Below are 27,090 nucleotides of genomic sequence, written 5' to 3'. Positions count from 1 at the left end.
TGATCAGCTATGGGATCGTTAATGTATTCAAAGACACAATGATTCCCTATAGGATCGGGAATGTAGATTAACACAGATTGATCCCCTATGTGATCGGGAATGCAGACTAACAAATAATGATCCCCTATGGGATAGAGGATGTAGACTAGACATGATGCGTCCTCCTTCATGTCATACGATTATACTTGTGGATACGGCCTTTATATATAGTGATGTGTCCAGTAATAATGTTCCAGCGGTGGACATATATTCAAATAGTTTTTTATATGACAAGAGACCCGGGTGGGTATGATGTCGCTCAAATGACTGGCATGACAAATGCAAATTTCACTTAGCAGTCTGTGGATGATTGTAGGAGTAGAACATAAGTAGAAGATCTTCCAGATTTGATATCATGTAGGTTTTAACTATTTTACTATATCTGGATAAAACATCTAATGGCATATGCACAGTCTCCTAATCATGATCCAAGTCATCTAGGGATAGTGATGATGTAAACGCATTTACCATACTCAAGGTCATCCAAGATCTTGATGATGGAAATGCATTTACAATAATCAAAGTCAACTTGGACCTTGATTATGTAAACACGTTTACCATAATCGAAGTCATCTAAGAGTTTAATGATTTAAACACATTTACCATAATCAAAGTCATCTAGGATCTTGATGATGTAAACATATGTCGCATTATTAAAGTCATCCATAGGTCTTGATGGAAATGAATTTACCAAGCTTAATAGTAATGAGATATGAAATATAGTCACTGGATCTACTTTTACGATAACCACAACGAACCAGATACAAATTATTACATTCATATGCATAGATCTTGCTTATAATCAAATTCATATAACAGTTTGATAATACAAGACTATTCGACAACTTTGATCCACTTGCAAGGTCATATCAACAATATGCATTTATCTCACTCATAATCATGCTCAGTCACAATTTTGATGACAGAGAACTTGTATCCATTTCCGTCAAAGTCATATAAAAGGTTCAATCTCTAGAGAGGTGTAAACACTCTATATCAGGTGGAAGATAAGACGAACATGAAAGATGTAATATTATAAACTAGCAAAATTTGGCTATGCCCATGCCAACTAGCATATTTCTTAGTTTGTAATAAAGAGTTAAAAACAATTCTCCACTTCCAATGAGAAACCTCATATTCATTTTTCAACTAGCAATATCAAAATCGTGACTAAAAAGATGCTAGTATGCCGACATCAAATTCAAGCCAACTAAATAGTTACTAATGTGTTGACGTACCCAACGAATCATAACTTTTCCACATCAAGATGTATCTATCTTGGTTATTACTGTACTCAATAAAGATCGTAATAGGTGAAGCCTCTTTGTCATGTCTAATCAAGCTTTGATGTGGAATACCTTCTTTAGAGTGGTAGCAAGCTCAGTCAACCACATGCGAGATGAACACGATCACCTTATTAATAACTGTGGACCCGATGCATTATGGAACTCCTGCAGTAATTTGGCTTAAGCCATTGATGGTAGTCTGATCAAATGCATATCAAAATAATGACTTCAAGAGAGGTAACACACACAACATTACCTTTTAATTACGCTTAATTAACCTATCCACCGTTAAAATTGTCCCAGATCGACATAATATAGACCCACATATCAATTTTTGATCAGTTAAACCCTACTTATTCGTGGGAATATACGATATTTAACTAGTCACGTGCAATTCAAACTGATCACATGTTCAAATGAAAGTTTGATATAGTAAAGGGAAATGTCAAAATGGAAACTTGTTATGCAATAAACTAGAATCCTCACAATGGAAACGGACTATGCTGTAAACTGGAACCCCGCAATGGAAATGGATTATGATATAAGCTGGAAATCTCACAATGGAAACAGATTATGCTGCAAACAGGTGTCACAGAGTGAAAACTGCTTAAATGCAAAAAGTGGTTACAGTTACAAAGATCTCTGAAAACTTCACATTTATGCCAATAAGGACATTATTTTGAAATATTTTGATAAATTTTTGTTGTTTGTTTGGAGCTCTGCCTTTGGACCCCAGGCTCAATTTGACAGTTAAAGACCATTGCAAGCTTTTTTATTCTGAGACGCATGTTGACATATACTGAATTTGACACGAATGATGACATATATAGCTTTTGACACTCATGATGACATACATTGATATTAACACGCATGTTGACATTGATTGACTTTAACGGGCATTATGACATAGATTTAATTTTGCACACATGATGACATATTGAATTTGACACTCATGATGACATAATTGATTTTGACACGCATAATGACATTGATTGATTTTGACACCTATGATGACATACATTGATTTTCACACGAAAGATGACATACATTGATTTTCACATGCTTGACATACATTGATTTTTACACGCATGATAACATACATTGATTTTGGCTTGCATTATGACATTGATTTTGACACGCATTATGACATACATTGATTTTGACTTGCATTATGACATACATTGATTTTGACACGCATTATGACATGCTGATTTTTACACTTATGGTGACATACATTAGTTATGTACTACTTTTGGGGTACATAAATGGATTGATCCATTTCTCATCTACTGGAACCAGAGATCCTGGTGTATGCCGTGAACAGTACGCAACACGTATGATATATCGGGAATAGTTTAAGAGCTGGACGAAAATTGAAAACGAAAAGGATATTCAACAGAGAAGACAGAACATTGTATGTAGTGTTGACCTTTAACCTTGCCTTGGGGCCCCTGAAGTGACAGAGAAATTACCATACTAGAGGCAACTACTTGTGTGTGACAGATGATCGAAATTCGTACTAAAGTTACACAATCAGATTTGAAGGAATGTAAAAAAATGGCCTTATTAGTGTCATCATATCTCAATGTGTACAGGGGTCTTATTAGTATTATCCTATTTCAATGTGTACAGGGGTCTTATTAGTATTATCCTATTTCAATGTGTACAGGGGTCTTATTAGTATTGTCCTATTTCAATGTGTACAGGGGTCTTATTAGTAGCATCCTATTTCGATGTGTACATAGTCTTATTAGCATCATTCTTTTTCAGTTTGTACATGGGCCTTATTGGCATCACCCTATTTCAATCTGTACACGGACCTTTTTAGTATCATCCTATTTCAATGTGTACAGGGGTCTTATTAGCATCATCCTTTTTTAATGTGTACAGGGGTCTAATTAGCATCATCCCATTTCAATGTGTACATGGGCTATATTAGTATCATTCAATTTCAATGTAAACAGTGGTCTTATTAGCATCATCCAATTTCAATGTGTACAGTGACCTTAGTATCATCAAATTTCAATGTGTACAGAGGTCTTATGAGCATCATCCAATTTCAATGTGTACAGTGGTCTTATAAGTAATATCCTATTTCAATGTGCACAGGGGTCTTATTAGTAACATCCTATTTCAATGTGTACACGGTTCTTGTTAGTATCAGCACAGTTTAATGTATACAGTGGCCTTATTAGTATCATCCTATTTCAATGTGTATAGTGGCCTTTTTAGCATCGTCCTATTTCATTATGTACATGGGCCTTATTAGACTCATCCTATTTCAATGTGTACAAGGGCCTTGTTAGTGTTATCACAGTTTAATGTGTACAGATGTATTATTACTATCATCCCATGTAAATGTGTACATGGGCATTATTAGTATCATCCTATCTCAGTGTGTACAGTGCCCTTATTAGTATCGTCCTATTTCAATGTGTATAATGGCCATATTAGAATCATCGTATTTCAATGTGCACACCAACCTAATTAGTACCATCCTATTACAATGTGTATACGGACCTAATTGGTTTCGTTCTATTTCAATTGTACAGGAGCCTTATCAGTATCATCCCATTTCACTGTGTACATAGGCCTTATTAGTATCGTCCTATCTGAATGTGTACATAGGCCTTATTAACATCGTCCAATTACAATGTGTACACGGGTCTTATTAGTATGATTCGATCTAGTGTGTACAGATTCATTATTAGTATCATCTTATTTCAATGTGCACAGTGGCCTTATTAGCATCATCCCATTTCAGTGTGTACAGATGCATTATTAGTATCGTCATATTTCAATATCCACAGGGGCCTTATTAGAATCGTCATGTTTCAATGTGCACAGGTGCATTGTTACTATCATCCTATTTCAATTTGGACATGTACCTCAAAAGTATCGCCATGCCTCAACGTGTACAGTGGCCTTGTTAGGATAATCCTGTTTCAACGTGTGCTTGGGCCTTACTAGTATCGTCCGATTTCAATGTCAGCACGATACTATTCAGGTAATTGTAAAGTGATACTAACCGAAACCCATTAGTCTATGTGCATAACTTAGGATTTTAATGCGAATGGTCAACTGTTCGGCTCTTGCCAGACATGAATAATAATAATGATAATAATAATAATAATAATAATAATAATGATAATGATGATGATGATTCAGTACAGCGCCTAATATTTGAAAGCTCGAAGCACTTTATGATATTAAATAAAACATAAAAACAGACACATCGACAAGACCACAAAAACAAACACCATGAAACCACAAAACAAACACCAACAACAACCAAGGAAGCAAACACCAACAGATCGTTAATCTCGTCCTGCAGTTGAAAAAAAGGTCAGTTTTAAGAACACACCCTAATCAGACCACAGCATACCTGCATCTAAAATCCACGGGCAAAACAACGCTGCCCGCACGACCCCGCCCCAAAAATGGGAACAACGAGAACGCGAGTGCCCGAAGAAGAACAAAAGCCTCCAGATGGGGTGCACACACGGATGAAGACAGACGAGCACTTGACTATTGTTTCTGTATAATTAAGAACCCAATTATCTGTACATAGTAAGTCACTATAAAGTAAAATAAAATAAAATAGGCTCCGCAATACAAAAACATTCATAAGATACAAACTAAAGTGGCTGCGTGAACATAGGAAGTCAGCATTACTTCTGGAAGGAGGTGGTCCTGTGGGAAGCTTGCGCACATAATTCGGCTTGACAAGATATCAACAAAAAAGAAACAAAAAAATTAATAGTTCATGAATCACAACTTTGAGCGCAAAGTGTAGGTAATGATCTTTTGTAAGAAAGTTAGATTTCGCTTGGGGTGGTATTTGGGGTTGTTCCGTTATAAATAAGACAGGGGTAAGTTGGGTAGTTCCGTTATAACCAATACAAGGATTAGTGGGGTAGTTCCGTTATAGGTAATATGGTATGATAGGTAGTTCTGTTACAACTAATTCAAGGGTAAGTGTGGTTGTTCTGTTATAACTAATACAGGAGTAAGTGGGCTAGTTCCGTTATAACTAACATTGTATGAGGTAGTTGCATTATGACTGACACAGGGGTAAGTTGGGTAGTTATGTTATAAATAATGCAGGGGTAAGTGGGGTAGTTCCGTAATAGCTAATAAAGGGGTAAGTGGGGTAGTTCAGTTACAGCTAATACAGGGATAAGTGGGGTACTTCCATTATAGGTAATACAAGGGCAGACTCAGAATACAGCGAGTTGGGCAATTGACTGTTCCCGCGTTCTGTATTGACTATGTATTATATATGTCGTATGATATAGTATTAGTAACAATCATCATGGATTTTGTTATTGCCTGTAATTATTAGTTCCGGATCTGTTGGAAAAAATATCAATGTTACAGAAGACAGTTAACATCTGTCAAATCCGTGAGATCAGTTATTCAAGCAGGTCTGTTAATTCGGTTATTGTGTTACAGAAGGCAGTTAACATATATCAAATCCGTGAGATCAGTTATTTAATCAAGTCTGTTAATTTGGTTATTGTGTTACAGAAGGCAGTTAACATCTATCACATCTGTAAGTTGTTCAAGCAGGTCTGTTAATTCGGTTATTGTGTTAACAAAAGACAGTTAACACTACCAAATCCGTAAGATCAGTTGTTCAAACAGGTCTGTTAATTCGGTCATTGTGTTACAGAAGGTAGTTAACATCTATCAAATTCATAAGATCAGTTGTTCAAGCAGGTCTGTTAATTCGGTTATTGTGTTACAGAAGCCAGTTAACATCTATCAAATCCGTGAGATCAGTTATTTAATCAAGTCTGTTAATTCGGTTATTGTGTTACAGAAGGCAGTTAACATCTATCAAATTCGTTTAACCGGTTATTCAATCAGATCTGTTAATTCGGTTATTGTGTTAACAAAAGACAGTTAACAGCTATCAAATCTGTGAGATCAGTTGTTCAAGCAGGTCTGTTAATTCGGTCATTGTGTTACAGAAGGCAGTTAACATATATCAAATCCGTGAGATCAGTTGTTCAAGCAGGTCTGTTAATTCGGTTATTGTGTTACAGAAGGCAGTTAACATATCAAATTCGTTAAATCAGTCATTCAATCAGGTGTGTTAATTCGGTTATTGTGTTACAGAAGGCAGTTAACATCTATCAAATCCGTTAGATCAGTTATTCAAGCAGGTCTGTTAATTCGGTTATTAAGTTATATCTTGTCAGTTTGGTTATTCAGTCAAATCTTTTAATTCAGTTGTTCAGTAGAATCCCTTAATTCGGTTATTGAGTCGGATTTGCCAGTTCGTTTATTCCGTCAAACCTGCTAATTAGGTTATTCAGTCAAATCCGTTAATTTGGTTGTCAGTCAAATCTGTTAAGTCTCTTATTTATTTTCCGTAGATGCTAGTATCAAGTTGGGGATTCTGAGACAAATATGGCGCGTAGAAGGTTTTGAAAGGATTTGCAAGACCGTATTATCGAATTCAGAGACTGATATGTGAACCAAGGGGTATTATTTTGCGCGCCAAAGACAATCCATTCGTTGCGTCCTCGGGTGACATTTATTTAAGTCGCCACTCCAATATTTTTTCCCGTTCTAAAACCTGCGATCTCTCCAGCTCTCCTTTTCTAATTCATTCTACGATCTATCCAGCTCACCCACTTTGAACGATTTGGTGTGTCATGTTCCAAAGTCTAGTTTAACAATGTAGCAGTCTGTAATTCTTCCATACAACCGCCATTTGGATCTTAAATATATGCATTCAACGTTATAAAATCGTAACTAACGTTATCTTAGCATGCACTGGACGATTTTTGTTTATCTAATGTCAGAGTATGCCATCATAATGTAAACCACAAAATTTAACATTGGAGAAACAAAACGAAGAAGCACCTTCACACCCGAATCAGACTCATATTAATTTGGACGGTCCCTCTATCAAGTATTGATAATTCCTCGATACAGTCATGATGGGTAGTCCCTCGATACAGTAGTGATGAACAGTCCCTAGATACAGTAGTGATGAACAGTTCCTAGATACAGTAGTGATGGACAGTCCCTAGATACAGTAGTGATGAACAGTCCCTACATACAGTAGTGATGGACAGTCCCTCGGTACAGTAGTAATGGACTGTCCCTAGATCCAGTAAAAATGGCTGTCAGAATAAAAAAGGAATTGCTTGCTTGTCCTTTTTAAAGGAATTTTAAACCTTGTACACACAATATCAAGTTTAATAAGAAGAAGCACAAGAAGTTGTAAAGTGAATCATGTTGTACTAGTAAATATACTAGTAACAATACTACATGGTTAATTCCCAAAGATATGCATTAACAATACCCTATTTCCCACCACTGATTTTGTGATCTCTAAAACCTGATGTAGCAACAATACTACATAGCTCTCCACCAAACCCATGTAGTAACAATACCCTGTTTCTAGGCACTGATTTGTTTTCTTCAAAATCTGATGTAGTAACAATAGTACATGGCTCTCCACCAAACCCATGTAGTAACAATACCCTATTTCTAGGCACTGATTTGTTTTCTTCAAAATCTGATGTAGTAACAATACTATATAGCTCTCTACCAAACCCATTTAGTAACAATACCCTGTTTCTAGGCACTGATTTTGTGATTTCCAAGCCTGATGTAGTAACAATACTACATGGCTATCCCCCAAACACATGTAGTAACAATACCCTATTTCCAGTCACTGATTTTGTGATCTCCAGAGCCAGATGTAGTAACAATACTACATAGCCTTCCAGCATACCCATGTAGTAACAATACCATATATCTGGGGCACTGGTTTTGTGATTTCCAACCCTGATGTAGTAACAATACTACAAAGCCTTCCACCAAACCCATGTAGTAACAATACTCTATTTCTGGGGCACTGGTTTTGTGATTTCCAAGCCTGATGTAGTAACAATAATGCAAAGCCTTCCACCAAACCCATGTAGTAATAGTACTCTATTTCTAGGCACTGATTTTGTGATCTCTAAAACCTGATGTAGCAACAATACTACATAGCCTTCCACCAAACCCATGTAGTAACAATACCCTATTTCTAGGTACTGATTTGTTTTCTTCAAAATCTGATGTAGTAACAATACTATATAGCCTTCCACCAAACCCATGTAGTACAAATACCCTATTTCTAGGCACTGATTTTGTGATCCCAAAGTCTGATATAGCAACAATACTACATAGCTCTCCACCAAACCCATGTAGTAATATTACCCTATTTCCATGTGACATTGTAAAGCAGAGTCAGTTATCTCCAAAATATGATGTAGTAACATGCTACATTGTCAGTCACGAAATCTGTGTGGTAAGATTACTTTATTTCTAGGTGACATTGTAAAACTGATTGTCTTTATCTCCAAAACTTGATGCAGAAATACTACTACATTGATCATTTAGCTGTATTACCCTATTTCCATTTAACAGTGTAACACTAACTTATTTGATTTGCAAAACCTGGTGTAGTAAAAATACTACATCGCTAATTCCAAAGCACTAGTAGCAACATTACTCTATTTCCATGGTAACAGTATGACATTCATTTGGTTGTTTAAAATATCTGATGTAAGATTACTAGATCTATGCCTCACACTGCCTCCAGAAAATAAAAAAATGATGTGTTGTTATTCCTATATGAGTTGAACTTTGTGTTTAATATTAGTTGTAAATGCTTTTTATATTCTTATATTACTCTACTGATTATCAAATGTACTACCCTCCCAAGTGTAGAATGCCCATGGTAGTAATAATAGAATCCATCATATGCCTCTGTGTAGACTATGAAAATTCCATCCTTGGCTCAGAATTTAAAGTGGTACACAAGGCTGTGCTGAGTGTTTGATGCAGATCTGTAATCCCAAGGGAAAATTTCTATCCCAGATCAAAGCACAATGATTATTATTTTCTGACACATTTTAATCAAAAATGGGAGTCCGTGTCAAAAAGGCATACTGTTAATATTGCAGCAACTTTGAAACTTTTCAGTGGAAACTTTCAGTGATGTTCCTTTTAGCTTTCAAAAAACACAAACACAGTAGTTAAATGATACACATATGAAGAGGTTACAAAAATAAGTCCACTTGTATTGATAAGATTAATCAAGATGGACAAAAGTAATGACATAGTTCTCATTCAACTTTGAAGTACAATTGATTTACCCTTCAGAAAAGATACAATAAGAATGTATATTTTATAAACAAAACAATAATTACAACAGCAGCTTTTTCAGCTTAAAATGCTTGTTTTGACAACTGGGAAAATATGTTCAGTTGATGATGCAAATGAAGACATATTTGATATTTTGTGTGCTCCCAGAAAATGTGTATATGAATGTAATAATATCATTATATTGCCAAACATACCATATACCTAATTAAATTTAAGGTGATTCCTGAATACATTTACATATCATTTGATATTTGCTTATACCAAGAGGTGCTAATGTTAAATGTGACTAGTTATAGATTTTATTGTGGAATAATATCTGGATACAAAGAAAGATGTCACCCCTACATAAAGTTTGTCATCCTGAAGATCATGCTAAGCCTTCTTTCTATGATCAGTGCACAGATATATATTTGACAAGTGTGTCACTTTAAACTGAATAATGAACATTTGTTCCAGATAATAAGGGCTGTTCCATTAAAACATTCATGGGACAAAGGGAAGGCACTTTTAAAGTGGGGTGCTCACCCATAGATGCTATTTAGAAATTTCTTATAATTTTAATATGAACTCATTGAAATCAAAGTACCATGGCATATATTTTTCAAAAACTGCCTTCCCTGGGTACTATGTATGTTTAAATGGAATAGCCCTAATGGTTAAAATAGTGCAATCATATCTTTGTAAAGAAGCAAACAGTAACAAGTGTGCATATAGTATCTTCACAAAATAGTACAAAATACTTCCTATAGAGATTGTCATAAGTTTAATATTTTAGCATTAAAGATTGAAAAAGTTTGTAAGTTTTGCTCAAAACAGTGATGTCTTGAAAGAATCAAATCGGTCTCAACAGAAAAATAAATCACACAGATCGTACAGCAATTTACTTTTGTCATATGATTAATATTAATTTTGCAGTTTTGTGCCACAGTGACAAGATTGTTAGACTTATTTTAAATAATTTCTTATTCTAGTTTCCAGCCACTTGTTAATATTTTTCATTGAAATTATATCTTTGGTGACATGTCCAAACAATTTACATGCTAGATAAGCTGTATATATAATATGTTTGCCTTTTTTATCAAGCTTCATTAACATTTTGCTGTATGCCAATTTCTCTTTTTGCACTTCTGCTTTTGGTTCGTTACAAAATATAAAGTGTTTTCATCTGAAAAAATGGGCAGATACAAAAATTTGTGGGTGTATTCAACAAGAGCTAACTCTTGGTCTGTGCTTTCTGATCCTTTTCCTTCCTGCAATCAAAGATTGAAAAATATTAATTTGTTACTTCTAATCTAAAAACCAACTGCATAAAATCTGTGAAGATGAAATAATTAAGGATATAATCTTCAGAAACATACACTTTAAAGCATATAAATGTTTAATTTTCTGTCACAAATGTCCTAAAGACAGAAGGCTCATAGACCCACTACATGAATGAGAAAACCTCTGTAAACTTTACATCGGCATAAAGATACATATCATGGGGATAAATGTTAGGCCTTATTGATTTGTATTGAATTGTACAATGGAATTTAATAAAGTTAGTCAGAACATGCTGAAAAATCACAACATTTATTTGCAAAAATATAAGCTTAATAATGTGTGCATTTGGAATTAAGCTAACAAAGTCGTGACACTGCTCCCTCAATAACTCATGCCCTGATAGCCTGAAAACCCGCTTATTGTTAATTCCAATTAATTAACTCGTAACACGTGATAGGTTGTCAAAACCAACTGGAACGATCTTTCATATGTTGGACATTTTGAAAATAAATGTTATTTAAACAGAATAATGAACAACTTCATTAGAAAAAGCACGTTATTAAAAATTAATATCGACATGATTGTAAAAAGAGGAATTGGTCAATAAATTGCACAGTTCCATAACGCCGCTCCCTCCCCCCAGTTTTCTTGATATCAAAGGGATTTGTTTCTTAATTTTTGGAGTTCCCTTGGTAACTCACATCCTGCTTATAGCATGGTTTATGTTTGTGGACCTCGTTATGAAGGACTTTTGTAATCAGTTATCCAATATATATAAAATTATGTCTTTTGTATTCTTCCTACCAGTGTCCAATATTCATAGCATATACTGAAGAGGTTCTTTTTTACTTAATTCTCCACAAATGCTTCAAATATTAATAAATATATGGTCGAAGTATTTAACATTATCGGACTTGCAACTGTGTATCTTTCATAATGACCAAATGGAGAATATCTTTCAACTCTTATTACCCAGCCTAATGATGTTATTGTCTTTTAGACTAAAGGTCTGCTTGGGTAATTATTGTGGTACTAGTCACAATACATCAAATTCATATATAAACTACCTTGAAAGAATATTTACTGATATCTATAAGGCCATTCTTAAGCTTAAACACAATATGCAGCTCAGTTAAAGCCAATCACATCTACTGTATAAATTGAAAACAAAATGTATGACTTGGAAAATCTCATATAAAATATTCATCCATCTTTAAAAGAAAGTAATTTACTTAGAGTTTAGAATTAACCAGTTTGATATCATTTTGTTTATGGAAATTACATTATATAAGATTATAACTATCAAATTAAAAGAAAATATTAAATCAGTTGTCAAATATCATGACATTGAAAACATACCTTTGCATGTTGTCTGACTGCTGTTGCAGATATCTAAAGTATCTTCTTTTCTGTCATCAAGACATCTTTCAAAGCAAAAATATTGTCTTTTATCCCCCACATATCTTTCTGTGCCATTTGGCTCTGCTGTTTATTGGTGTGATCCCTCTCAGACTTGTATCATAGAAGGGACCCCCTATGTCACTTCACTAAGGATGGAGTTTCAGAAATGACCAGGCAAAATGATATCAGTTTGCGTTTTATGAGAAACCCAATTGCTGGACTGGAGGACATGAAGGCTATCATATTTCAGATTATCAATGTCAGTTTGTTGGAATCCAGTTGACTGCAATTGCTACAAAGAGAAACCTGTTGATATGTGATTCTGCAGCTGTTCCCTTGTAGCTGTGCAGGGTCACCTGAATGTGGAGTTTTCAGAATTAGATGTTGAAAATAAAAACATTTTAGCACAATTAAGCAAAAACAATTTGGGAAGACAGATTATATATATATATATATATATATATATATATATATATATATATATATATATATATATATATATATGTATGTATGTATATATATGTATATATGTATATGTATATATATATATATATATATATATATATATATATATATATATATATATATATATATATATATATATATATATATATATAATTGACCCAATTAGATGATCAGGACATTATAACTTCATTGTATTTTATACTTTCCACACTTTGTACTTGAACATGCTGCATGCTGTCTTACAGCAATTCCAGGTACAAGAAATTCACATATTCTGTCTATATCATTATTGGCTATGTATGTATTTATGTAAATGTGTTGTAACTGTGCATGGGAAAGACTATATGTATGTATATATATGTATGTATGCATATATATGTGTGTGTGTGTGTGTGGATGGATGGATGGATGTGTGTGTGTATATATATGTATGGATGGATGGATGGATGTATGTATTTGTGTATGTGTATGTATGTATGGATGGATGGATGGATGGATGAATGGATGGAAGAATGGATGTTTATATGTATGTATTTGTGTATGTATGTATGTATGTATGTATGTATTTGTGTGTTTGTATATGTGTGTGGTGTGAGTGTGTAATTTCATCTAGTAAAGCAACCTGTGATGGCTCATTTCATAGAGAATCAGACTCATAATCCTAACATTCAAGCTTTGACAGTCTGCTCAAGCCAGCATTGGGCTAACTGCTTCAGTGTGTCCTTGGGAAAAGTATTTGGTTATAATGGTGCTGACAAAACCAACAAAAGCAAAACACAAAAAATCCGGCTCTGTGGGTCAACAATATAATAACTAATGAAGCAGAATCCAAGAACAAATACTTACATTAACAAGGAAAACAAAATTAACCTCTGGGTTTTTATCAACTCATTATAGTACCTACCTTGATATCATATAAAAGAAAGTTATTGTATGCCATGCCCTGTCTTATCACTGTGAACATCACTTCATTGTCAAGATAACTTGTATATGAATTTTTCTACTTCATAGTTCTTGTTCCCAACTGCATCTAGAGATTACTTTTCTAAAAGATTTGCAATGGTAGTTATATTGATTATTCTCATGCTCATGTAAAGTTACAAACGGTTACACTGTTCAAGACCGCTCTCATGGCCTAGTGGCTAGAGCATCTGCCTTGGATGCGGGAGGTCATGGGTTCGATCCCTGGCCAAATCATACCAAAGACTTACAAAATTGGTACTAACAGCTGCCTCGCTTGGCACTCAGCATTAAGAGGCTTGTGTTAGGACTGGTTGACCTGGTGTCAGGATAATGTGACTGTTTGGAACATCATGCTACATGTATGCATCATGGTGCTGCAGTGCTAGACATCACTATGTACTGCCACACTGCAGACATCATACATCATACATCATAGCGATATGACTGAAAAATTGTTAAAGCTACGTTAAAAATTCAAATCACACACACACACATAATTTGTCACACCAGCATAAGTTGTCAGCTGTGCGATATACCATACCTTTATTCAATTCATTATAATTAATAAACTGCATAGAAAACTGATCATCTTCATTCTGTATTCAGAGTGATGATCTTTTCAAATGAAGAGGGTTAACATTAGAGGCAGCATGATTCAAACACTGACTCTGTTCAACACTGGCCCATGGGATTTAGTTAATGAAGATATCGGGTGTTAGGCTGAAAATTATTTCAGCTGTTAGTACAAGTATCAACCACATTTATCTCTAGTCTGTGTTACTAAATATATTTGCTGGTCCTGATTGTCCAATGATAGATCAATCTCTGTTAATTATCAGAGCACCTGCCTTAGTTGCATGGTTTTCAAAGTATCAGTGCTTGTAGTTCCCATTCAGCCTTTGTTTAGAGAAGATGACAATAAAGATATAAACATAATCAACAATTTCATGTGCATGACTCCCCTATACCTGTGTAAAAGTGTACAATAAATAACAGATTGGAACTTACTGTTTAGTAAAGGCATTCAAGAAAAAAAAAGTAGTAAAAGCTATCAGAACCATATTTAATTATTTTCAAGCAAGTATGTCAGGCATAACTACTTACATACAGAACCATGTCTAGTCTAATATGATTATCATACCAAAATGAATTTTAAGCCAAAAAACACTCAGCCCTCACAAGTTTTGTGTACCCATTCCTCTCTCTCTCTCTCTCTCTCTCTCTCTTTCTCTCTCTCTCATTGATTTATGCTCCAGTATAAAAAATAAGCATTGTACTCAAAGCTGTAATGCTGTAGCTGTTATTTTCTCAAACTGTATGACATTTTCTGCATCAGTGTCCTTCTCGCAAACACGCTTGCAGACAACAATATCTTGCTACAATAAATGATTATGTATAGTAACAATATAGCAATTTTGATTAGTTCAGTTTATTTAATGCAATTACATGTAGCAAACATTATCTTTTCCTCTAAACAGTGCTGATGTCGTAAACTATCCTAACAAATAGGTTTAAGAATTTGTGTCTTGTCAGTTTTGCAAACAAATCGTAGATCACTTCTCTATCCTAATGTAAAAATTATATGAAAATATATCCAAGAAGGTCAATCTCATAATAGCTTATAACTATGTTTAAAAAATTGTTTTTTCTGATGCATTTCAAAGTTTGAACCCAAATCTAATCTCAATTTCCTCTAATCTCTCTATCTTGAACCCAAATAACATTCAATTCTAAATGTTTTGGGTTTTGTGATGGCTATTTTATGTCATATGTATTAATACTGTATTGATTACCTGGAATGACTGCTGATCATTCAGATATTATTGCTAATCATTTAAAAAATTGGTAACAGTGAGTTACCCCTCAACCTTACTTCATAACACTAAGTATATTTAGCTAGCTGTACAAATTGTACATATAGATTGAAAATTTGCATAAAATGTCTCACTCACAGTCTGGATTTCTTCAAAAGCAAGCTTTAAACATGAACTGAAGCAATCTAACTAATACATCTGCCATGGATAAAGCCAAATGCATTACATGTCCCACTGTCTGCTATTCTTAGATATAATACAGATTAATATTAATACTATCTTTGCTCATACTGTATGCAGTGGTAACATGATATCTTATGGTTTGTGTGTCTACTAGTCATTTTAAAACTAGACAGGCACAAGTTTTATAACTTTGCAGTGATTCTGAAAATCACGGTATCATTGTTACTTATTATTGCATGCAATGCTGGATAAAACGGCAAACTAATTCTTAGGTATGATACAGAGTAATATTAATAATATTAATAATATATTTGCTCATACTGTATGCAGTAGTATGTAGTAACATGATATCTTAAGGTCTGTGTGTCTACTAGTCATTTTAAAACTAGACATGCACAAGTGTTATAACTTTGCAGTGATTCTGAAAATCATGGTATCATTGTTAATGATTATTGAATGCAATGGTGGATAAAACGGCGAACTAATTAAAGGCATTATACATGCCTTAACTTCGTGCAAACACAAGAGTATATTACATTTGTTTCAGCAGGAGTAACATATATGTTTCACTTGATTTTAGAAATTGAATTTGCTGTAATTCTCATCATTTTACAGTCTGTACATGTTTTGTAGATTGCAATTAACCATTTATTGTTTTCTAATGAATTATGTACTTCCAGTTATGTAATTTACTGCAAGCTGACTGTTACTCTTAGTACAATGTGACTCAAGCAGGAGGTCATGGGTTCAATCCCCAGCCGAGTCATACCAAAGACTTACAAAAATGGTTCTAACAGCTGCCTCACTTGGCTCTCAGCATTAAGAAGTTAGTGATAGGACTAGTCGGCCTGGTGTCAGGATAATGTGACATGATGCCCCAGTGCTAGACATCACTATAAACTGCTACACTACAGACATCGTAGCAGTATGACTGGAAAATTGTTAAAGCTACATTAACAATCCAAATGACACACACACACACACACACACTTTAGTGCAATGTGACTTTCACTCTTTACTCCAATGTGACTGTCACTCTTTACTTCAAGGAGACTCACTCTTTACTGCAGTTTGACCATCACTTTATAATAAGTGTGACTGTCACTTCTAGTGCAATGTGACTGTCACGTTTTACTGCAGTGTGACCAACTCTTGGTGCACTGTGACTGTCACTCTTTACAGCAATGTGACATACACCCTTGGTGCAATGTAACTGTCACTGTTTGATGTAATGTGACAGTCACTCTTTACTGTAGTGTGACTGTCACTCTTTACTGCAGTGTGACTGTCACTCTTGATGAAATGTGAGTGTCACTCTTTACTGTAGTGTGACTCAATCTTCACTGCAATGTGACTGTCACTCTTGTTGAAATGTGAGCGTCACTCTTTACTGCAATGTGACTGTCACTCTTTACTGCAATGTGACTGTCACTCTTGGTGCAATGAGACTGTCTCTTTTGGCAGATACACATACCTGGTCATAAATTTACTTAAAATAGCTATCATTTACTTATGAAAATTTACATAAGTCATAGAATGTATGCTCTGTGTAGCATTCTTTAAGTTGAATAAAAACAAAAAGAAAAACTGAAACATGAACATCAGTGGCACTATTTCATTCATATCTACTAAGGAAGACCATCTTTATTATGCTTTAACTAGATCTGTATATATGTATGTTAACACAAAAATCATTCTGTCCATTAAGTCATTATTAGTCCTAGGTTCAAGAAACTGAGACTGCAGTTCAGCCAAAACTTGATAAAATATAACCATTGTGAACATTTTTCCAAGGAGAATCAATCTGGTTTGTATTTGAAACTTTCTCAAGTTTTAAACTTCCTTGCAGGCTTTGTCAGGAATATATTGAGTATGTGTGTACAATGAGGAATCACTAACAAAGATAACACCCATATGTTTACATTAAGTAATTTCTTGCATGTTTGTTTCAGCCATGTATAAATATTTGGATAGTTTGAGTACCTTTTTGTGATACTGTATTAGATTTAATTCAGTCTTCTTTGAATTAAATATAGCCAAACAAATTTGGGACCATTCCTATATCCTTACACATTAACTGAGTTTAAGTTTCAAAACAGTGATATTCTTTTATTCAGGAAGGAGAGACTTTTGAAGTTAAAATCTACTGAAATGAAATGATTAAGTTTAGTGTATTGGGCTATCTCTATACTAAATTCAAGTTCCTCCCAAGCAGCTATGTTATAATTAGGTGATCATCATATTCATGCAGCTACTACCTTCTTCCTTGTATTATTTAGTTCTAACCATGTACATTCTAGGTCAGAAATGTCCAAGTCACACTTTAGAACAGTCTGAATGTTGTTTTTTTAATGCTTGCATCACACTCAAGTGTAACCTTTCCTTCCTGTATTTCATGATTTAGAATAATATGCTTGAGCCACATCTCAGCAAAAATCACTACATTAGGTAAGAAAAAGTAAATATGTGTGTTTCTGGTTGGCTGACCATCTCTGCTTTTGTTGCTGACCCCTATCACTTTTCCCCCCTGGAGTATTTTTTTTAAATCCCAAATTTATATATATATATATATATATATATATATATATATATATATATATATATATATATATATATATATATATATATATATATATATATATATAATAGTGCAATATTAACTATACTTTTTGGGCCTCAGACATTTCCCAGTATCAATTTTCTTGTGCTTTTTATTGCACTTTCAAAACATTATTGTCTATATCATGCTAACCCGGGTGGCATAGGCCGGTATCCAACCTGCAAACTAAGTTCTCTCTCTCTGTATCAAATCAATGTTACATCATAGATGGTGTACATTAAAGTACATAATATTACAATAATTTCAACATGTTTGTGAACTGGGCCTAGGTTACATCAATGTCAACAAAAGTAAGATCCTAATACAAAAAAATACATTACTATGACAACAGAAAGAAACATTACTGGTAAAGAATGACCTATGTAAAAATAAGTTTATGTGCGTCAGATCAAATAACCAAACAAATGGTAGGTAACGTTTGGCATTACAATGTGCTGATCACATTATATAATTTTAAAATATATTAAATAATTAATATGAATAATAATAACAGGATTGTAAATATTGTCCTAAGATAGGGATCCGAATACATGTAGTATCCAAGCTAAAAACTTGCATTGCAAAATTTCAAAACTGTTGTATGCATCTGTGAAAGTTGATTTGCACAAATGTCATACAACCTTATGGCAACAATTCTAACAAAACAATTTGGGAAAACACCACTGCCATAAAAGAAAGGTTCATTTCTTTTTATATTTCCCTGAACTACAGTTGTTCAGGGAACCATCTGATGGACTACATCATAATTCACTGTAAGCACATTACTTTACAGGGAGTATTGGTTAACATTACTTTATAGCATTATATTCTAAGCCCAATACAGAACTTAATATTGGCTACTGTACAGAAGGAAAAAGAAAGAGGGAGACAAATATGTCAGTCTCTTAAGGAAAGAGAGTGCAAAACAAAAAGAATAGAGTCAGAGTGACAAAAAGAGCATATGTTTATTATAAGCATTTTCTACATGTACACATATTTAGCATATAACATATATCAGCACAAACACTTAGACAATATACACACATATATGGTCATGCACATATGCATGTTATCACTAAACATTTGCTTGTTATTACAAGCTTTATAAAGTTGACAATATTTGCATTCTGTTACTATTTTAAATAATTATTTTCTCTTATTACTAATCTCATATGAGACAAAGAGCACTTAAACAATTTACTGCATTATTACCTTTGAAATTACTCTACTTTACTGATGTGTATATACAACTGCTAAATGTTTCTTTTCATTTCAACAAAAGTATTATGGGCCCCGAGTGGCTGAATGGTCTAAAGTGCTCTCCCTTATGGATCACTGCCATCTCACCTCTGTTTGCGTGGGTTCGAGTCTCGGATTCCGCTAATGTGGGTATGTGAAAAAGCTTGCCAATAGCTTCTCGTGGGTCGGTGTTTCTTTCCAGGGTTTTTCCCGGTTCTTCCTCCACCATTAATACTGGCCACCATCTATAGCCCACCATGTGCTGAAAAATTTCTTAAAACCCTACAAAAACAATAACAACAACAACAAAAGCATCAAATAAACAAGGCCATACTGACAACTGTAAAAGTAAATATTTAACTTCTCTGAATTTGCTTTCATAATTAAGCTTTACCATATTGTCTAACTCTATAGAGAATGTAATACATGTACCTACATACCTAAAGTAAGATGTATTCCAATCTAAATGATATTCTTCACAGTATCTTATTGTACTTTATATAAATACACATTTAATTTTTTTCCACTATTTATACAGTCCAAAAAATGTACAATATTAGTAGATAACATACAGTGTTGTCTTAAGGGACTTTGAAAAGTCATCCAGGGTGAGAGTTGTGTCATCTGCATACTGTGAAACTATATATTCTTTGTTTATAAGTGTATACCTGTGATTGTTGGCTGAAATATCTAAATCTATCTTGTTGCCATTTACATCTGCTTTTACTCTGTGTATGGAAAACTGAAAGTTATTGTTTAGTAAAAAAACATGTATTCCCCTTGAGTTGGATGCAAAGGAATTGAAGATACATTCATAAACCAAACATGATCTAATATGTCTCCCATCGTTTTATAATATGCAAATCTTGCAATAGATATATTAAGTATTGCATTCTTTTTCAGGTTTTAAAAAAATCCTTTTTTGACTGGGCTCCCCAAACCCATGGAGACAATTCTCAATAACTCATTCATTGTCCCTCTCTTAAAATTAATGATATTTGACATTGCTGAGTACTTTATTTCCGTATTTGCATAGACAGTCTTCTCCAAAACTGCAATGGTGAACATTTTATTTGTTATTCTTTGGTTACATATAAAACAAATATTCATACTGTCAATAAGATACTGAGACAAGAGGAAAGACAAAAAGTAAACAAAGTCACAGGTGATACCTAAAACACAAATTGTCAATGTTGTTAAGTGAACTATCTAAATGTTTTTAAAATGGTAACACCAATGCTCAGTAATTTAATAAGATTATTGCTGTGACTTGTTTGTCACTTATTTTTTAACTTTGCTTTTTGTAATTTCTTTTTATCAAACATATCTCAGCAATCCAAATGATGTAACCTGTGTAGTCTGCTTCATTGCTGTTCATTTTGTATTAGTGAAAAATCTTGCTTTTGGCTTACCAATGGTTACCTTCACCGACCCCCAATCCCACCCTCAAGGTATTAAAGATGCAGTGGACATGGCAAATTTCTTAACTTAACGCTGTGGTGTGACTTTAAAAAAAAATATTGTTTAATAATTAAAGATATGTATATATTTGTTAATTAGGTCTTTTAGATTTTTTATATATATTTTTTTAAACTGATGTGAGGCATGTACACCTCATATAATCACCGCACAGTAAGTAGCCAATGAAACACCCATAGTCAGCTAGGAAGCAGAGCTAGCCAGTTATAGCAGTAGACAAATTGGTTCAAGGCATGTAGAATTCTCAAAAACTGCTTGGATGACAAAATATTTTGACTTGCATCTAGCTATTAAGTAGGCAATGTTCTTCAGAATTATTAACCAGGGAAAGGGCTGGTGTTTGCACTGTGAGCATCACAAAACATTGCTCTCAAAAATGGCAGGCCTTCGAGCATGAAAAATGCATGTAAAAATTTGAGGAAAAGGTGCAAAAACATTTTATTCTGTGAATTTCCATTGACTTATCAGGCCAAGTGAGTGATATTCTTATGTTTTGCTTTTTTATGCCTATCCAAAATTATGGCCCTCTTTGACCTCACTGATGTATTGTTTAATTTAAAAAATTTATTTGGCAGGTTTATGCAACATTTAATTTTATCATAAAAAACTGTCCCTTGCACCCATGACCAGTTTTCGTAATACATGATCAGCATCAAAGAAGTGGATTTTAATTGCTCTCCAGTCTGACAGTAAGCCTTTAGACGATTTGTACAAACAAAAGCAGACTGGTTTTCTAACTCTGCTTGTAAGTACACAAGCTAGAACTCCAGTTATACTAAATAATGATTGCAAAAAATAAGTAATTTCGGGACATCCATTACAGTTTTGCATGGTTAACAATAGGTATCTTCCTTGTCAAGATATAAAGAAGGCTAAATGTGACTGTGTGTTATTTGGATTTTTAATGTAGCTTTTTAAAAAGATCAGTAATATCACTATGATGTCTGCAGTATGGCAGTTAATAGGTATGTATATCACTGGGGCATCATACAGTAGACATGAAGCATGATGTCTCACCCAGTCACATTATCCGGACACTTAAGGCCAACCAGTCCTAAACTAACCTGTTAATGCTGAGTGCCTAGCAAGGCAGCTGTCAGTACCATTTTTAGAAGTGTTTGGTATGACTTGTCCAGGGTTCAAACCTGCGACCTCCCTCATTCAAGGCAGATGATCTAACCACTAGTGGTTAAATAGGTGAAAAAGCTATTTTACAAACAATTTAATTTAGTATCAAACATAAAACAAATATTGTAGGAAAGGAACACTTCCATATATTAAATTTTAAAAATTATATGATACTAATTGATAAGTTTACTTACATACTTGGTCAGATTGCACTATGCTGTAAGATTTTACTTGGGAATGTGGTCTTTTAGTTTTGGCAGGTTTTCTCTCATCTAGAATCTGAGTTTTTATCATTATTCATGTTCCCATTATTCTTCCATTACAAAAATGACAGTTTACAAAGATTCATGTTTTACTTTTACTGTGAAGTCATATGTTGCCTTCATTATATCTTCCTTTATCACATAGTTCGAGCCCTTAAAAGTCTTCCTTGTGCCTTTTTATTTTGCTTGTGTCCTTCAGGAAATTTCTGTTTTTATATCCGTATATCAGTATGCCCATTCCAAATCCACTTTAGTGTGATGGCAAAAAATTGTTCAACTAAGAATGATTAAAATTATATACACTTGAAATTTTCCAACACGCTGACGTGATGGAAAATATGCTAATCAGAAGAGTTTCTGGTGTAATTTTACTAGCCACCTTGGAAGGCTTTCCATAGACAAGATGATTTTTCTAATGCAATTTTTTGCTTGAAGGTGGTCTGATGTCCTCTCAGCCAGCACATCCTGAGATGGCTTTTCCAGGGAGATATACTATGTTGTTTTTGTTGTCGTGGGTATCAATGTTTTTATTATAGGCAAGGTAAAGAAAATTCTGGTTTCAAAAGTTTCATTTGTTCTTATTTCACCCTATGGTTAAGAATTAGTTTGTAATTAGTGCTCTATTTCTTGGTTATTTTCTGTTAATTTTCCCCTGTGGTATTTTGCATGACTCACTCGTACATGTCCTAATGTTAGATCCTTCTGTGTTTGTCATTCATCATTAGGTTGCGTGTTTATGTGGGTGCACTTATCAGTCTTCTTTGGTAATTTGATTTCGGCTTCACCGCCTGCGGTCTTCCATCTGTCATCAGCTGGTGGGATTTCAGCCAACTTTCTCCTACACATTGTGTTGGAGGCACTATGTGTCTAAATTAGTTTCTAATGATCCTTTTTCAAGCATACAGATACATCACAACACACACAAACAGCACCATACCAGACTTTAATGACTATGGCAATTCACTTTAAAATAATAATGATAACAAAATGGGGATGGTAGCAGAAACTTTAACCCTGAACTTCTGCAAAGGAAAAAGGAGTTCGATCCTAAGTTTCATGCATGTTGTTGTTGTTGTTGTTGTTGTAGTGTTTTATGTCATTTTTCAGCACACGATAGGCTATACATGGCGGCCAGTATTAATCGCGGAGGAAGAACCCGAGACAAAACCCGGAAAGAAACACCAGCCCACAAAAAGCTACTGGCAAGCTTTCTCACATACCCACATTGGCAGAATCTGAGACTTGAACCCATACTGACAGAGGTGAGATGGCAGTGATATGTAACAGAGAGCGCTGTAGACCACTTGGCCACTCGGGGCCCCTTTATGCATGTAAGGTTTAAGGCAAGAAAATACTCACAAGCACTAGTGTTTGCAAGTATTGACCTGAGAATGGAAACTGAACTATGTACCGGGTGGTAATGGAGTAGATCTCACAACCAGCATGCAGGGACAACTCAAAAAATATGACAAAATGAAACAATGAACAACCTGACTTGAAGGAAAAAAATGCATACATGAAATTCAAAATTGGGAGAACGGGGAATGCATAAATTACAAACCATGACCTTTAGAAACGAACAACAGTGTGACACCTCCAACTCTTTACCAGCAAATGCTGGAACGGAGTCATGGGGTGCTAATATAACTTTAGTACATGTGTTTGGGTTGTTGGATTTTAAATAGCGAATTTGGGCCACTGCATATTGGAGGGGAAGGTGCTTGTGTCCTTATTACTAGCTCATTGTAAATGGCTTTTCCCGGGTGGGGGAGGGGTAGTTTCTTAGAGTTATTTGGATTCTTTTTCTGGTGCAGTTTTGCTAGCTGCATATTGGCTTTCCAGAGTATAAATTATAGTAATCCAAACCTGCTTTCTTCTACATTATAAATGAAGTCTCCGTACAAAACTTTGTTCTTTTATGGGTATAAAGAAGGTTCTTGGGCTCAAACACACTATCACTGTAAACATCTGATCATTACTCCTTACTGAGGAATTTGCTAACTGTGAGCTCATAATTGTTTAGCATGCTGATAATGTTAGCAAAACACAGTTGGATGCACAGCCGGTGTTAACAACCAATGAGGCCTTTATATTAAATATCTGGCCAATCCAATAAAAGAGAGAGAGAGAGAGAGAGAGAGAGAGAGAGAGCGAGTTGTAAATATTTTCAGTATGATGAAAATAAAATATTTTCTGATTTAAAGGATAAATGGTAGACATTAATATGATAATGCTTTCCACAAATTCATATAGTGAACCAACTTGTTATCCATATGTTTAGAAAAAACGGCTGGGATTATTTAAAGATTAACACGAAGAGCATACACCAGATTGGTCTCCTCCAAAATAGAAAGTAATATCAACATGGGATTTCCACCAAAAGACTTCTTATGATGTCTTTTTGGTCCTAAATAATAATGATGCCAATATGGATTCCAATATGTCCACCATAGCAGTTAAATTGAAGATGGTGCTATTGTTGAAGAATATCAGAGATGGTTACCACATTCAGCTGTTAAAAAGAAGTAATGAAATTGATTTCAAAACAAAATTTCAGCCCAGAGACTGTGACTGCCTTCATGAGAATATTTGTTCGATGTTTTTTTATACATTTACATTTTCAACATATATTTTATAAGAAAAACATTTTAGCAAGATTATTTGAAAAAGATTAAATTTTATATTAAAATCATAAATTTTTTAATAAATTTATTGCTTTGCTAGCCTTAGTTCCCAGCAGAAGTGTGTGAAAAACCACTAGAGTTGAAATATACTCTTAATGAGAGAGAGAGAGAGAGAGAGAGAGAGAGATTCATTAAGATGTAAAAACAAGAGCACTTTCTGAGTGAACAAATATATGTCCAGACTTGGAAATGTTACTGTTTTCCAAAACAAAAAACACAAAATAAATCTACTAGTTATCTTAAGCATTTTGATGAACGTTTAGGGATTATGCAATCCTGGATATATGGGTGAGTTGATTTATTAATAATATTGTATATGTCCTCCAAACTTTTCTTGTCTCTAGGCTTTGAAGTTTAGGATATGATCGGAGATGGTCTACCTATGTGTATAATAGTTTTAGCATGATGAACCAACCCTGACTATTAGGGCTTGAGTTGTTTCAAATACAATTTAAATATACATTCAATCTGTCCTAAGAGCATCCACATGAATTTGCTCTAATCTGAGAATGGATTATCTCATCAGTTACAATTATCAGCAAATTAAACTTAACAAATATTACTACCTAATTAACCTGGATCTGTGTGGTGGCTATGATAGTGCAGATGTGCCATTGTTGCTGTTTTTGTTGTTGTAGGGTTTAACGCCATTTTTCAGCACACGATAGGCTATACATGGCGGCCAGTATTAATTATTTATTAATTAATGAATCGACCCACGAGAAGCTACTGGCAGATGTGCCATGCATACATACATCTATACATACATACATCTATACATACATACATACTCAAAGTTCTTGTCCATATGATGTAATCATTATTCTGTAGGACAGAAATGCAACCCCATTTTTGTCTACATCTGTTGTAAAACTAATTCCATCGTAAATATACTTCTAATCAGGGTGCATGCAAGGAAATTGAGTGTTTCAAGAATAAATTAAAGCATATCCCCCTCCCACTTGTATTATGGAGAAAACTCGGGTTTGGTAAAGTTATTTTATAATTACTTCAAATGGAGAGATAAATCCCTTGTGTGAAATGATCAAAGTTTACAGCTGTTGAGATATTAGTTACAGAGAATGGCAGAGCAGTTCTTTTGCCTGACATAGCAAGACACATGTGGGTTATGTTGGACTATATTTGTACAATTAACTAGTGTCTGAGAACTGATGATGGGATCATCAAACTAAATGTCAGCACCTTTTGGGTAATGAATGGGATCCCAATTGGCTCACTAGTTGTAAAACAATTCAGAAGGGTAAGGACTGGATACAATCCAATTACTCACATTAGCTATGCTATATGTGATTCATGCAATGCCCAATGCTTTGTATTTTAACTGCTAATATCTAGCAGTAAATGTAAACATATGGCTTATTAAATGGGTTAGTATTATAAGCTGCCTGAAGTAAATCCTTGAATGTATTGCCATATAACACTGAAATGGTCAGTGAAACAGACTTGGACTTTGATGAAGTAGGCAATTCCATGGAAAACAATTATGAAACTGAAAATAATAACGCTTTAGGTACCTCATTAATGGAAAATTATGTGTGGCAGGACAATACTATATCCAAAAGTATTGAAGTTCTGGGAACAGCACTTATTGACAAATTGGGAAGTTCTTTGCAAGAAGATCTGTCAAAAGGTCATGATGCTTCAGATACATCAGTTGCAGAGGAACACAACACTTTTCAAGATGACAACATGACTAAGAAAGATGATGTTGATGGATTTGGATCATCAATAACTTCTACAAAACCAGCATATTCAAGAAGTTGCTTCATGGATATCCAGGTGGAAAACCCATCATTTACTGAAGGTATCAAGGTATGTAGCATCTTAAATGTTATACCACAAAATATTTATAAACCTTAAAATAAATGCAATGTATTTGAGGATTTTATCTATTCTGCTTGTAATTAATTGTAATATCTACCATTTTTTTCTTCAGATGTAGCAGTTAGCAGTTACATTATTTTATATGATTCTTCAATATCCTACTTATGATTAAAATTTAGTATAATTTATTATTTAACCAGGTGGTGTGGAACAATACGTTTTGTAGATGTAGGTATGTGTAAAATTTTTACAGTTCTTTTT

The sequence above is a fragment of the Sinohyriopsis cumingii genome, chromosome 10 (assembly GCF_028554795.1).
Source record: "Sinohyriopsis cumingii isolate HCF-2022 chromosome 10, ASM2855479v2, whole genome shotgun sequence".
Taxonomy (NCBI): Eukaryota; Metazoa; Mollusca; class Bivalvia; order Unionida; family Unionidae; genus Sinohyriopsis; species Sinohyriopsis cumingii.
The sequence above is the reverse complement of the archived record's forward strand: the minus strand, read 5'-3'. Positions refer to the sequence as shown.